Source organism: Bos taurus, chromosome 18, assembly GCF_002263795.3.
Source record: "Bos taurus isolate L1 Dominette 01449 registration number 42190680 breed Hereford chromosome 18, ARS-UCD2.0, whole genome shotgun sequence".
In the NCBI taxonomy this organism is placed as follows: domain Eukaryota; kingdom Metazoa; phylum Chordata; class Mammalia; order Artiodactyla; family Bovidae; genus Bos; species Bos taurus.
In genome coordinates, this window is record NC_037345.1 from 25982947 (window position 1) to 25994621 (window position 11675).

Sequence of the window (11675 nt, forward strand, 5' to 3'; positions counted from 1 at the left end):
CCCCACAAGTCCACAGTGTCCCCTAGGGCCCCTCCGAGCCAGGGACAGGGCCTTAGCGGACAGCGAGCTGGGCCCTTCATCGTGCAGATGGGGAAATCATCTCAGGGAGGAGCAGTGAGCTGCCGGGGGTCACACAGTCAGCCAGCGGGCCCCAGCTCTTTCTGCCCCAGGCCTCTCACCTGGCTTAGCTCCAAGGACAAGCTGCTCAAGAGCAGCTGTCTCTCATGGTGCGGGTTGGATGCTCTGCAAAGGCAAGCTCTGACCCTGGAGTGGAGACCCCGAGAAGTGTATCCTCTCGCCCCATCTCTCAGCACCCCAACCCCAGCCATGTGGAGTTTCTTGCACTTCCTCAAGTTGGCTGTCTGTAGCCTTTGGCCACGCCATCCCTTCTGCCTGGAAGGTCATCTCCCCTTTCTTTTTCCCAGAAAATCTGTGTCCATCCCTCAGCTCTCAGTGCAAACCGTAGACACGGCTTCCCCCAAGGAGCGCTCCCTCTCCTTCCACTTCCATGAAGCCAGGGCTCTGACTCCCTCTCTGGGTTTCTGCCCAACGTAAAAGCTGCACTCCAGCTCCCAGCACTGTGGCCGGTACACAGCAGGGGCTTCATGTTTGCTCAGGCAGGGAGACTGTGAATGAACCAATGAGCGCCTCACGGTGGAGGGCCTCTAGGATTGGGGGCAGGCCGCAGGGAGTATGGCCCTCCTCTCTCAACCTTGCCCCTCTGGATGGAGGGGAGGAGAGGAGGTCCCGCTCTTTCCCCACCACCTTCCTCTCAGAGGGGCCGACTCCATCCCTGTTCTCTTGGGCCCACTTCTCACCAAGTCCAGCTGCTAACTGCCCCCTTCTCTATTTCCTTGTTCAGATTCCAGACAGAAGGACTCAATGGCCATGTCCTGGGTCACTGACCAGCCCACAAGTTCATCATCCAATCTCCTTCTGCCAGGGGCCCAGGGGCCACCTCCCAGGCAGCTAATCCACTAAAAAAAATTTTCATTCATTTATTCATTCAAAAAATTTGCTCTGAGCACTAAGATGTGCCAGGCACTATCTTAGGTACTGGGGATACAACAGGGAAGAAATAAGACATGGGCCCTGTCCTTTCAGGCGCACAGTCCTGCGGGCTGGTCTCCCTTTCCTACATTCCTGGGAGCCTCCGTCTTCCTTCCTGGGAAAGATGTCTTTGTTTCTCCTCTCCAAGAAACCCCTTGAAGCAGGCAGAGACACCTGGGCCAGAAAGAGGCTGACCACCATGACATCCATGAGGATGATGAGCTGAGAACAACCGTCACCATGACAACAACCCGCCCAGGGCTGGGTCCTGCCCTAAGCACAGTCCCCTCATGCTTTCAGTGAACCCCGACAACAGGCCTATGAGGCGAACATCACTACTGTCATTCCTGTCGCTGTAAAGCGGGAAGGCTCAGTCGCTGAGTTCACAGGGCTGATAAGCAAGCAGTGGAGCCAGGATGCAAGCCCGCACTGGCACACCCTACAGGGAAGGGCTTAACCACGGGCCACTTGGCTTTTCCAGGCTTACAGGAGGCACATCCATTCATCTCCCTGCCCTACAGTGACCCCACAGGGAGGAAGGCCAGATGTCCCAGAGGCTCTGGTCTCCATCAAACTTGCTTTCTGCTGGGAGGGCGGTGCTGGGGAGGGCCTGCCTGGAAGATAGGGCAGCCCAGTCGCTTACAGGCAGCTCATTCAGTGAGAGACACCCCAACCTCTACCCTGCAGCCCCAGTCCTGGTCACGGGGACTCCCGGGGCCCATTTGGAGAGGCTGTCTCCACCTTCCCCACCCTCTCCAGCTGATGCCGACTACATTCATGACACGGGCTCTGTTTTCTACAGACCATGACCTCCTCCCCAACACCCTCCGTAATTAATCATGGCTCTGGTCCTGCTCGCCCACCCCATGGCCAGGCCCCGACACGGCCATCCACCTCTCCTGGTCAGAAGCCAGTGACCAACTCAAAATAACTATTTCCCTTCCCTCCAACACAACTGTCTTTCCCAGGGAGGACAACAGCTGCAAGGGATTAGGTGCGGGGAATGGAACCAGAGAACCCCCCACCCACCGAGCTGGAGGCTGGGGCCAGGGAACATGGAGTAGGAGCCTGCCCCACCCCAGTGTCCGGCTCCCAGGGCTGCCTGCCCCTGGAATAAAGTCCTCTTCCCCAGGAGCAGGAGCTGAAAGAAGGGAGCAGAGCACCAGCGCCTGCCCCAGCTCAGCCCACCCGTGGCCGGGACTAGGCCCCGCAGCCTGAGGCTACTGCTTGAAAGTCAGGTGTAAAGGCACTGTGTGATCTGGTAACTGGAAGCCAGAGTTCCCCCTTCCAGGCCTCTGCTCCTGTTGTTCCCTCTGCCTGGACTTGGTCTTTCTACTACGGCCTGGTGTCCACAGCTCCTGGCCCCCAAAGTCCTCCTCCACAGAGCCTTCATGTGGTGAAATCTCCCCTCCAATCTGGAGTCTATGGGATGAATAGACTCATTCCCTCATGCCTCTAACAAAAGACGTTACACCTTTTACCTGATCACACAACCATCTCTGATGGTCCTGCTCATGAGAGCAGACCCTGGGTAAGGGCAACTCAGTGAGAGGGCAGGGCCACCCTCAGCTGGAGGAGATGGGGGGCTCTTGGAAGACTCTGGAGTTGAACTGAACTGGACAGGCTTCACTTGGAACAGTGACCCCTCACCCAAGGTCAGCTCAGCCAAAGGACAAGGGCAGATGTGATGGGGTCGGGGAGCGAGCTCTGAGCTGAGACCCCCAGGCAGGGCTGTGGCACAGGGGCGCCAGCCTCGGTACAGATTTTCCCACCTTGGGGCCTGCGGCTTCTCTGTGGACGGCCCCTCTGTGCCTGTGTCATTCTGCCCTGGGGCCACTCAGAGGTCACCTTGCCCCTCACTCGCACCTGCGGCTCCACCTCACTCCGCAGACAGACACCCATGGTCCCTGTGTCTCTTCCCTGAGGTGGCAGGATGGATCATGGCTTTCTCCCTGCAGGTCTTGGTCACGAGGGCTCTCAAGCCACACTTTCAGGCCAGCCCCTCCCTCAGCAAACACGAGAGCGAGAGCTGGTGTGTCGACACACCTTTGTCAGGCAGGAGGCACGTCGCCCTCCCACCCCCAGCCCGTCACGTCCGGATGAGGTTACACAGTGACCAAGGTCAGTGATCGAGGTCAGGAGTAAAAGGCGACGCTCACCTCCTCATAGGTTTTGAATTTGCGTCCCACTCCTAAGGCTCATCACCTAAAATCCACCCTAAGTGTTTGTAACTAAGCCTCCAATCCCTTGTGGCTCAAAGGGAGGCCCGTGGATCAGCAGCATTAGCACAACCTGTGAGCTTATTAGAAATGCAGAATTTAGGGGCTCACATCAGACGTGCTGAATCCAAACTCGCGTTTTAACAAAATCCCTAGATGATTCCTAGGCAACATTAACGTTTGAGAAGCCTGCTCAGATCCACTTTTAAGGAAACGATTCTGCTACACTGAACTTTTTTGTATGTCCGACTCTTTGGGACCCCATGGATTGTAGCCCGCCAAGCTCCTCTGTCCACAGGATTTTCCAGGCAAGAATACTGGAGTAGGTTTCCATTCCCTTCCCCCCGGGGATCTTCCTGACCGAGGGATGGAACCTGTGTCTCCCGCATTGCAGGCAGATTCTTTACCGTCTGAGCCACCAGGGAAGACCCTTTTTTGACAGTGGTGGTAAAATCTTGTTTTGTTGAAATAAGCATTTAAAACAGCATTGTCCCATCAAAATTTCCTGTATCTGCATTGCCCAATATGGTGGCCATCAGCCATGTGTAGCAGCTACAGAACGCTTGAGATCTGGCTAGTATAACAGAAGGATGCAATTTCAAATTTATTTTAAATTAATTAAAAGTTAATTTAAATAGACACAGGTGGCTAGTGGTTACTGTATTAGCATGAACCCACTTCATTTTCTTCAGGTCTGCCAACCCAGGAATCTGCTGCCTGGCTCCCTTCCCCAAGAGAATATGCACAGCCCTGAACTCCTTGTTACAGTATGAAACCGTGATACAAGAAGAAACACGGATTCTGGTCTTTGGCCCCAGCTCTTGGCCAGAGCTCCTAAAACCTCTGCAGTTTTGTAAACTCCTAAGCAGCAAAGGTGCTTCTGTTCTGATATTTGGCCTTTGACCTCAGTTCCTAATACAGAGGTCTAAATCCCTGGGAATTTTCTGGGTGATAGGAATGTTTTGTTCTAAAGAAGTGACTTTTGGTGGGTTCCTGGATGGGAGCTGGTTACCTGGAAGACCAAACCATAATTAGAAGTTCAGAACTTTCAGCCCCTCCCCATCCTCTAGGGAGAAGAGTGTGGCTAGAGATTGAGTTAACCATTAACCACACCTACATGATGAAGCGTCCATAGAAATCCCTAAAGTACAGGCTTTGGGGAGCTTCTGCGCTGGGGATCACACCCACGTACAGAAAGATGGTGCACCCCAACTCCACAAGGACAGACGTTCCTGCAGTCAAGAGCCTTCCAGACCTGGCTTTCTGTGTCTCCCATCTGTATCCTTGACCACATTCTTTACTACATAATAAACTAGTAAATGTATTTATTCTTGAGTCATCATGGCAAATGATCAAACCTGAGGAGTGGGTCAGGGGAATTCCCAATTCGTAGCTCAGTCAGACACAAGTGTGGGTAACCTGGGGACCCACTACTGGCAATCAGCCTCTGAGTTGGGAGTGGAGGGGGCTGTGGAACTGAGCCCTTAGCCTGTGAAATCTGATATGAACACCAGGTAGACAGCATCAGAACTGAATTGTAGGACCCCTAACTAGTGCTGGGGCTTCCCTGGTAGCTCAGGTGGTAAAGAACCCACTTGCAATGTGGGAGACCCAGGTTTGATCCCTGGGTGAGGAAAATCCCCTGGAGAAGGAAATGGCAGCCCACTCCAGTATTCTTGCCTGGAGAATGCCATGGACAGAAGAGCCTGGAGGGCTACAGTCCATGGGGTCTCAGAGTCAGACACGACTGAGTGACTAACACACACACACACACACACACACACACACACAGCTGGTGCTGGAAAACTGGTAGGTATCAGAAGTATTGTATGAATAGAGGAAGACATCAAAGTTTTTCTCTTATGTGGTTTCACAGACAAGGCGGGAAAACTAGTGCCTCTGAAGACCAGGGAGCCCCAGTTGCAGGGCAGGTGGCAGCCAGCCGGGGTCTCCACACCAGGTGATCTCAGCCTCCCAGGGAATGAGTGATGCCCTGAAGCATCTTCAGCTTCAAGTGCCTCCTCGGGCAAGGGCGGTAGAGAGGGACAAAGCTAATGCACAAATCCCACTGGGAAGCCCAGGGGCCCCTCAGGGGCTCAGCGCCTCTGCTCCATTTCTCTTCCTTAGGGTTTCCTGGGGGCGAGGACTGGTGAAGGGCCTCTCCCCTCCCCCACTGCTCTGCCAGCCCACAGACCAGAGTGAGCACAACTTGTGGGAACGAATCTCTACTCTCTGTAAGCAGTGCAGATATATCAGAAATACCTTTCCCTAAGAAATAAAGAAGGAGAAATTCTTTCCACTGGGGAAGTGAGTCAATTCCAAAATATGCAATGGCCAGAAGCATTTTACATATACCTCTGTCTGTCCCCGTTAATATGGAGCATGCATGGGAAGTTGGCAAGCCCAGCCATCCAAGACCTTCAGAACGGTTTACTCTGGAACTCAGATGGGATGGGTAGCTCATCCCTCCTCCCACCCATGCACACTCAACAGAGAATCCACATTCGGTTCTGCTGTCCACACGGCCTCACAGTCCCCACACAAGTGCGTCATAGGAGAGTGCATAGACACTTCACCGAGGTTTAGGAACAGGTGACATGAGTCTTTTTTTGCATGCTCACTGTCAGTTTCATACTTGTGGTCTGAGACGTGCTTTTACAACATACCACGTGCAGTAGCTGGCTTGGAGGGGAGAGATTTCAGTTTTCCTCTACCTCCTCTGACAGAGGGGCTCAAGGTTCACCAGGACCCACATGTTGGCTTAGGTCACTTTCCAGCACCAAGAAGAGAGGCCCAGGCTTGGGAGCATGCTTTAGGCTTCAGGGGCAGCACCGGATGGGAGGTGGATTTGAGGGTGACTTGGAACTCAAGTAGTCACGTATGGATGTGAGAGTTGGACCATAAAGAAAGCTGAGCACCCAAGAATTTATGCTTTTGAACTGTGGTATTGGAGAAGACTCTTGAGAGTCCCTTGGACAGCCAGGAGATCAAACCAGTCAATCCTAAAGGAAATCAGTCCTGAATATTCATCGGAAGGACTGATGCTGAAGCTGAAGTTCCAAAATTCTGGCCACATGATGCGAAGAACTGACTCATTGGAAAAGACCCTGATGCTGGGAAAGATTGAAGGCAGGAGGAGAAGGGGACGACACAAGATGAGATGATTGGTTGGCATCACTGATTCGATGGACATGAGTTTGAGCAAGCTTTGGGGGTTGCTGATGGACAGGGGAGCCTGGCGTGCTGCAGTCCATGGGGTCACAAAGAATCAGACACGACTGAGCGACTGAACTGAACTGCAACCCAAAGGCTAGTGTGTGTGTGGACTGATTCTACTGTATTTCCTGATTTTACTGTATTCCCTCCCAAATACCAGAAGGATTCACAGCTTAAGACTTTATGGAAAAAAAGAACTGGGGGGAACCCATGTGATGAGGGAACTCACAAAGGCCCTTATTAATATTTATTACCCGCACGCAATAAAACAGCAGAGGTTCTCGGTGACATTTTTCACCCTTTAATAAGGGGTTCTGTCCAGTGTGTTTCCATATCCCACCCTTGCACACTGTTTTGCTTTGCCTCAGACACCATGGATACCAAGAAGCACAATTTTTCCAAGGCTCACGCTCCATCCAGATGTTCGGTGCCTTATGGATTTACAATTTGGAAGGGCCTCTATTGCAGCCCAGAGGTACTCGTGGTTTGCATTACAGGACTCCATATTTTCAGGTTACGCAAAAGGAATTGAGATGTAAAGTTAGGCAGTAGGATTTTGTAGAAAGGCAACGTAAGCATCTGGGAGGTAGGGGGCTGCTAGAGTTGGTTTGCTTTATTTACCCTCTCCTTCCCTCCCCGCATCTGATTTCTCCGCACTCAGAGGTACCACTTCAATGCTTGCTTGCTCTACCTTGGAGCAGCTTCAAGTGACAGAAACACCAAAACCCACCAGGGGCAGATGTCGATCTGGGCCAGATTTAGATCTCCTGAAAGAGAATCTGCATTTTGATGAGCTGGGCGCAAGAGCCTGCATTTTAATAAGCTAGGGCTAAGTCATCTAAATTTGACTTTTTTTTTAATTGAGAAACATAATCAGAAGAATATATTCAATGGTGTGTGTAATTCAAATAGTAATGAAGCAAACATCTATGAGTAAAGATGTTAAGAAATAAAGCATCGATAGTCCTGAGAAGCCCCTAGAGTGCCTCCCCCATCACTTTCGTCCCCCACCTCTAGGCAAAGCGCTCTCCTGAGTTTTGAGATAGTCTTCTGCCTGTTGCTACAGGAGTCCCCAAAGGGATACATTCCAAGACACCCTGTGGATGCCTGAAACCCTGTAATAAGCGTGAGCTCAACACTTTGCGACCCCATGGATTATATAGCCCACCAGGCTTCTCTGTCCATGGGATTCTCCAGGCAAGAATACTGGAGGGGGTTGCCATGCCCTCCTCCAGAGGATCTTCCTGACCCAGGTATCGAACCTGGGTCTCCTGCATTGGCAGGTGGATTCTTTACCACTGAGTACGTTCCAAGACTCACCATGGATGCCTGAAACCCTATATATACTACTATATATACTACTTTTCCCCCGATATATACATGCCTATGCTTGTGCTTAGTCACTCAGTCGTGTCTGACTCTGTGTGACCCATTCAACTGTAGACCCAATCTCCACTGTCTACAGGATTTTTCAGGCAAAAATAGCGGAGTGGGTTACCATTTCATTCTCCAGAATACATGCCTATGATAAAGTGTAATTTATACTTTAGGCACAGTAAGAGATGGACAAATAATAAAATAGAACATATGTAACAATACACTGTAATGAAAGTTATGTGAATGCAGTCTCTCTCAAAATATCTTACTGTACTATACTCCTCATTCTTCTTGCAATGTGAGATGATAAAATGCCTACCTGATGAGAGGAAGTGAGGTGGGTGACACAGCATTAGGCTACTACTGACCTGATAATGTCAGGTGGAGAATCATCTTCTTCAGGTGATCCTGTGTCATGAAGCCATGACAATGTCCATGGTGGATGGTCAGAGGCAAACGATGGTGACGGCTGGACATCCCAGGTACAAGATTTCATCATGCTACTCAGAATGCCCCACAATTTAAGATTGAATTATCTCTGGAATGTTCCATTTAAAATGTTTGGACTGCAGTTGACTACAGAGAACTGAAACCAGGAAATGCAAAACTGTGGATAAAGTGGGACTACTGTATAGACTGTCATTTATAAATGCATCCTAAACAATAAATTGTTTTGTCTATTTAAAAATTGTATAGAAGTAGAATCATCCCTACTATACTTCGCCTTGCTGTCTTCACGCTGCTTTATGGTCATGTGGTTCTTCTGTTGTTGCACCTAGCTGGAATTTGTCCCTTTTCATGGCTGCATAGTATTCCCTTGGGTGAAGTTAACACAAGAGATCTAATCTATTGTTCATAGGTGGACACCTCGCCCCACCCAGCTCTTAGGTAAGTTTCATGTGTATTATCATAAGGCTATTCTTAGGAGGAAACAGCAAGTTAAAGAAGTCAAGTGATTTAAGAGCCCAGCACAGACGCATGAGTTGAAACCTGCTTCTACCACCACTGTGTGAGCTTGGACACAGTAATCTCTGGGCCTTGGTTTTCTCATCAGTAAAATAAGAATAATAGTTTCTATTTCAGTGTCGTGATAATTCAGTAAAACAAATACATGTAAAGTAGTTAAAAGTCATTCTGGTCCATTCAAATACTTTCAGTTAAGGAATGGGAACGGTGACTTTATCTTACTCCATATTCTGTGTACTGTTTGAATTTTGCATGAGCCTATGCTACTTTTACAATCCATTAAACACAAACCTTTGCCCCACAGCTTTCTATCCTCAGCCTCAGGCCCTGAAGTTCAGCTAAAGTGCAACCATGAAGGAACACCCCAGGCGAACCCTCACCGCAGAGGCAGAGCTGAGTCTAGTCTTCCTGAGCAGCCAGCTCTAGCCTGGCCCAGCCTCCCAGGCAGACATTATCTTTGTTTGTTTTTACAGTATTTTTGTTTATTTGACTGCTCCGGGTCTTAGTTGCAGTGGGCAGGATCTTTTAGCGATGGCTTGCAAACTCTTAGTTGCAGCATGTGGGATCTAGTCCCCTGACATGCGTTTCAACCCGGGTCCCCTGCATTGGAAGCTTGGAGTCTTAGCCACTGGACCTCTAGGATATCCCCCGACAAAGGCATTATCTGCCCCATCAACGCCTCTACAAAGAGGACAGCCAGCCACGGAGGAAGCAGGGGAATGCCAGCGTACAGGAGGACAAGGATGGCATATGACTCCCACGAGGGTTCTGTGTCCGTGTTCCATGCCTGCCACCATAAGAGTCGCTCAGCCCGACGCTCTCTAGGTTACAGTGTCCTCATCAGCAAAATGTGGGAAGAGAGGGCTAGACAGGAAGAGCTCCAACATCTTCTCCAGTGAATTCCTGACACTTGATTTTGGCTAATGCTGCCGAGGAGCTAAGGAAATCAGCTTGGGGGGCTGTTCTCTGGCATAGTTGCCTCCTTGAGAAATGCCCCAGGAGGCAGCTGGACCAGCACCGTCAGTCTTACTGGGCTGGCTGTGAGGAAGCAGTGAACATGCTGGTAGCAAATAAGGGTTACCGTAGCAGGTAGGCTGTCCCCCTAGATGGGCCCTGTTGGGAACAACTGCGTGGCTGTCCATTCAAGTTCACACCAATTAACCAACACTCCTATTTGGGAGGGAACTCCTTCTAAAACACACACCATGGCTTCCAAGGAGCCAGCTAACGTGACCCTGCCTGCTCCAGTTTCCTCATTCTAAGGTCACTCTGGCCCCAGCTCCGTGCAGGAGGCCTCTGGGCCCTGCAGCCTGTCCCTTCCTTCCTCCTTCCCTTGGCCCCATAATTAGCTGTCGTCATCTTCCTAGGGAGCTGGAGACTGGAGGGGCAGGGGCCGTCGCTGGTGCCACAGTTCACGTTGGCCGGGGTCCAGCTTAGATAATACATCCCATCACCCTCCACACCCCCTCACTTCCTCTTGGATGGATATGTGAAGCATCTGTGAAGTCAACAGCTGCCGCCTTCCACCCTGAAGAGGGTGGTGAGGTAATCCCCGTACTTAGTCTGACAAGGGCCTGGGGGAGAAAGGGGCTCTGTGTGGAGGAGAGTGCGTTACTGTGTTTCTCCGGACTTCCAGGAGCGCTCCGCCGATGTCCCGGCACCGGAGAGAGATGAGAAGTTGACCGAGTTTTCTCGCCTCCACAAAAGCAGCTTTCATCCCACAATAGACTCCAGATTGGAGGGGAGATTTCACCACACAGCGGCCAGAGACAAGAAACTCTGTTGACGTCCCAGAGTGCCCCACCCCCACCCATTTCTGAGGATTCCTCTGTAACCCAGAAGGCTCAGGACAGACACACGGAGTCTAAGCACGGGAACCCTTGGGTGTTTAAGGATGGAGAAGCAGAGTCAATGTTCAGATGTGACTGGGGGTGGCCCTGAGAGAGCAGGCTGTCACCTGGGCCGACGGGTGCTCTGTGACAGAGCCGTGGTGACTCTCCAAGGAGAGTGACCGTGGCGAAGGTGGCTCCATTTGGTTAGCAGATGAGGAAGGCAAAGTCATCTTGGCTGAGCCTACCTCAGTGTCAGGCCCCCGACAACCATAAGAAACAAGAACTCAGTGAGTGTCTGAGGCAGCAGCAAGGCACCCTCCCCTCCAGGCCTCCACATCCTCAGTCTCAGCCACGCTTACCCAGAGTGCACAGTGCAGAGTAAGGATGTGGGACAACAGGGCTCCTTGCCACTTAACTTCTCAGGAGGCAGCCACGGTAGTGACCAATTCAGCCCTGTTGTTTTTTTTTAACTTCTAATCAAAGTAAAAATGCCCACAATTCCAGTCTTATCCTGTGGGATGAAGCCAAATCCGGGGGAAGGTCGGTGAGAGCACGATATCCAGGGTGGCCTTTTGTTGTTTTTTGACTTTGAAATGTTATTACTAAATACGACCTCAAAGAAAATGTTTTTTATAGTATTGAACACACAAAAAAGTATATAAGCAAAAGCACCATTCTCTCCAGTAGTAATCACTGCACAGTTCTTATGCATCCTGTGAGATCTTGCAGGTGTAGTTACATAGGCTCTTCTCCGCCCCCAAACTGTTTTCCCTCCAGAAATATTCCATACGGTAGAGTTGTGTTAAGGGGTCAACTTTTGTAAACTCAGCTGTCTGTGGCAGGGTCATTTCACTAGCCCCAGGCACATGCCCTAGAGTAACTGGGAGCTGGGAGAGTGGTGTTAAGATGTCAGTTCTTTCAAGTGAGTCCAGTGGTTTTTTTAAACACTTTTCTTCTAGGTTCCTAAACTCAAGGCAAGTACTTCATCTGGAGCTCAAACAAGGAGGCGGTGATC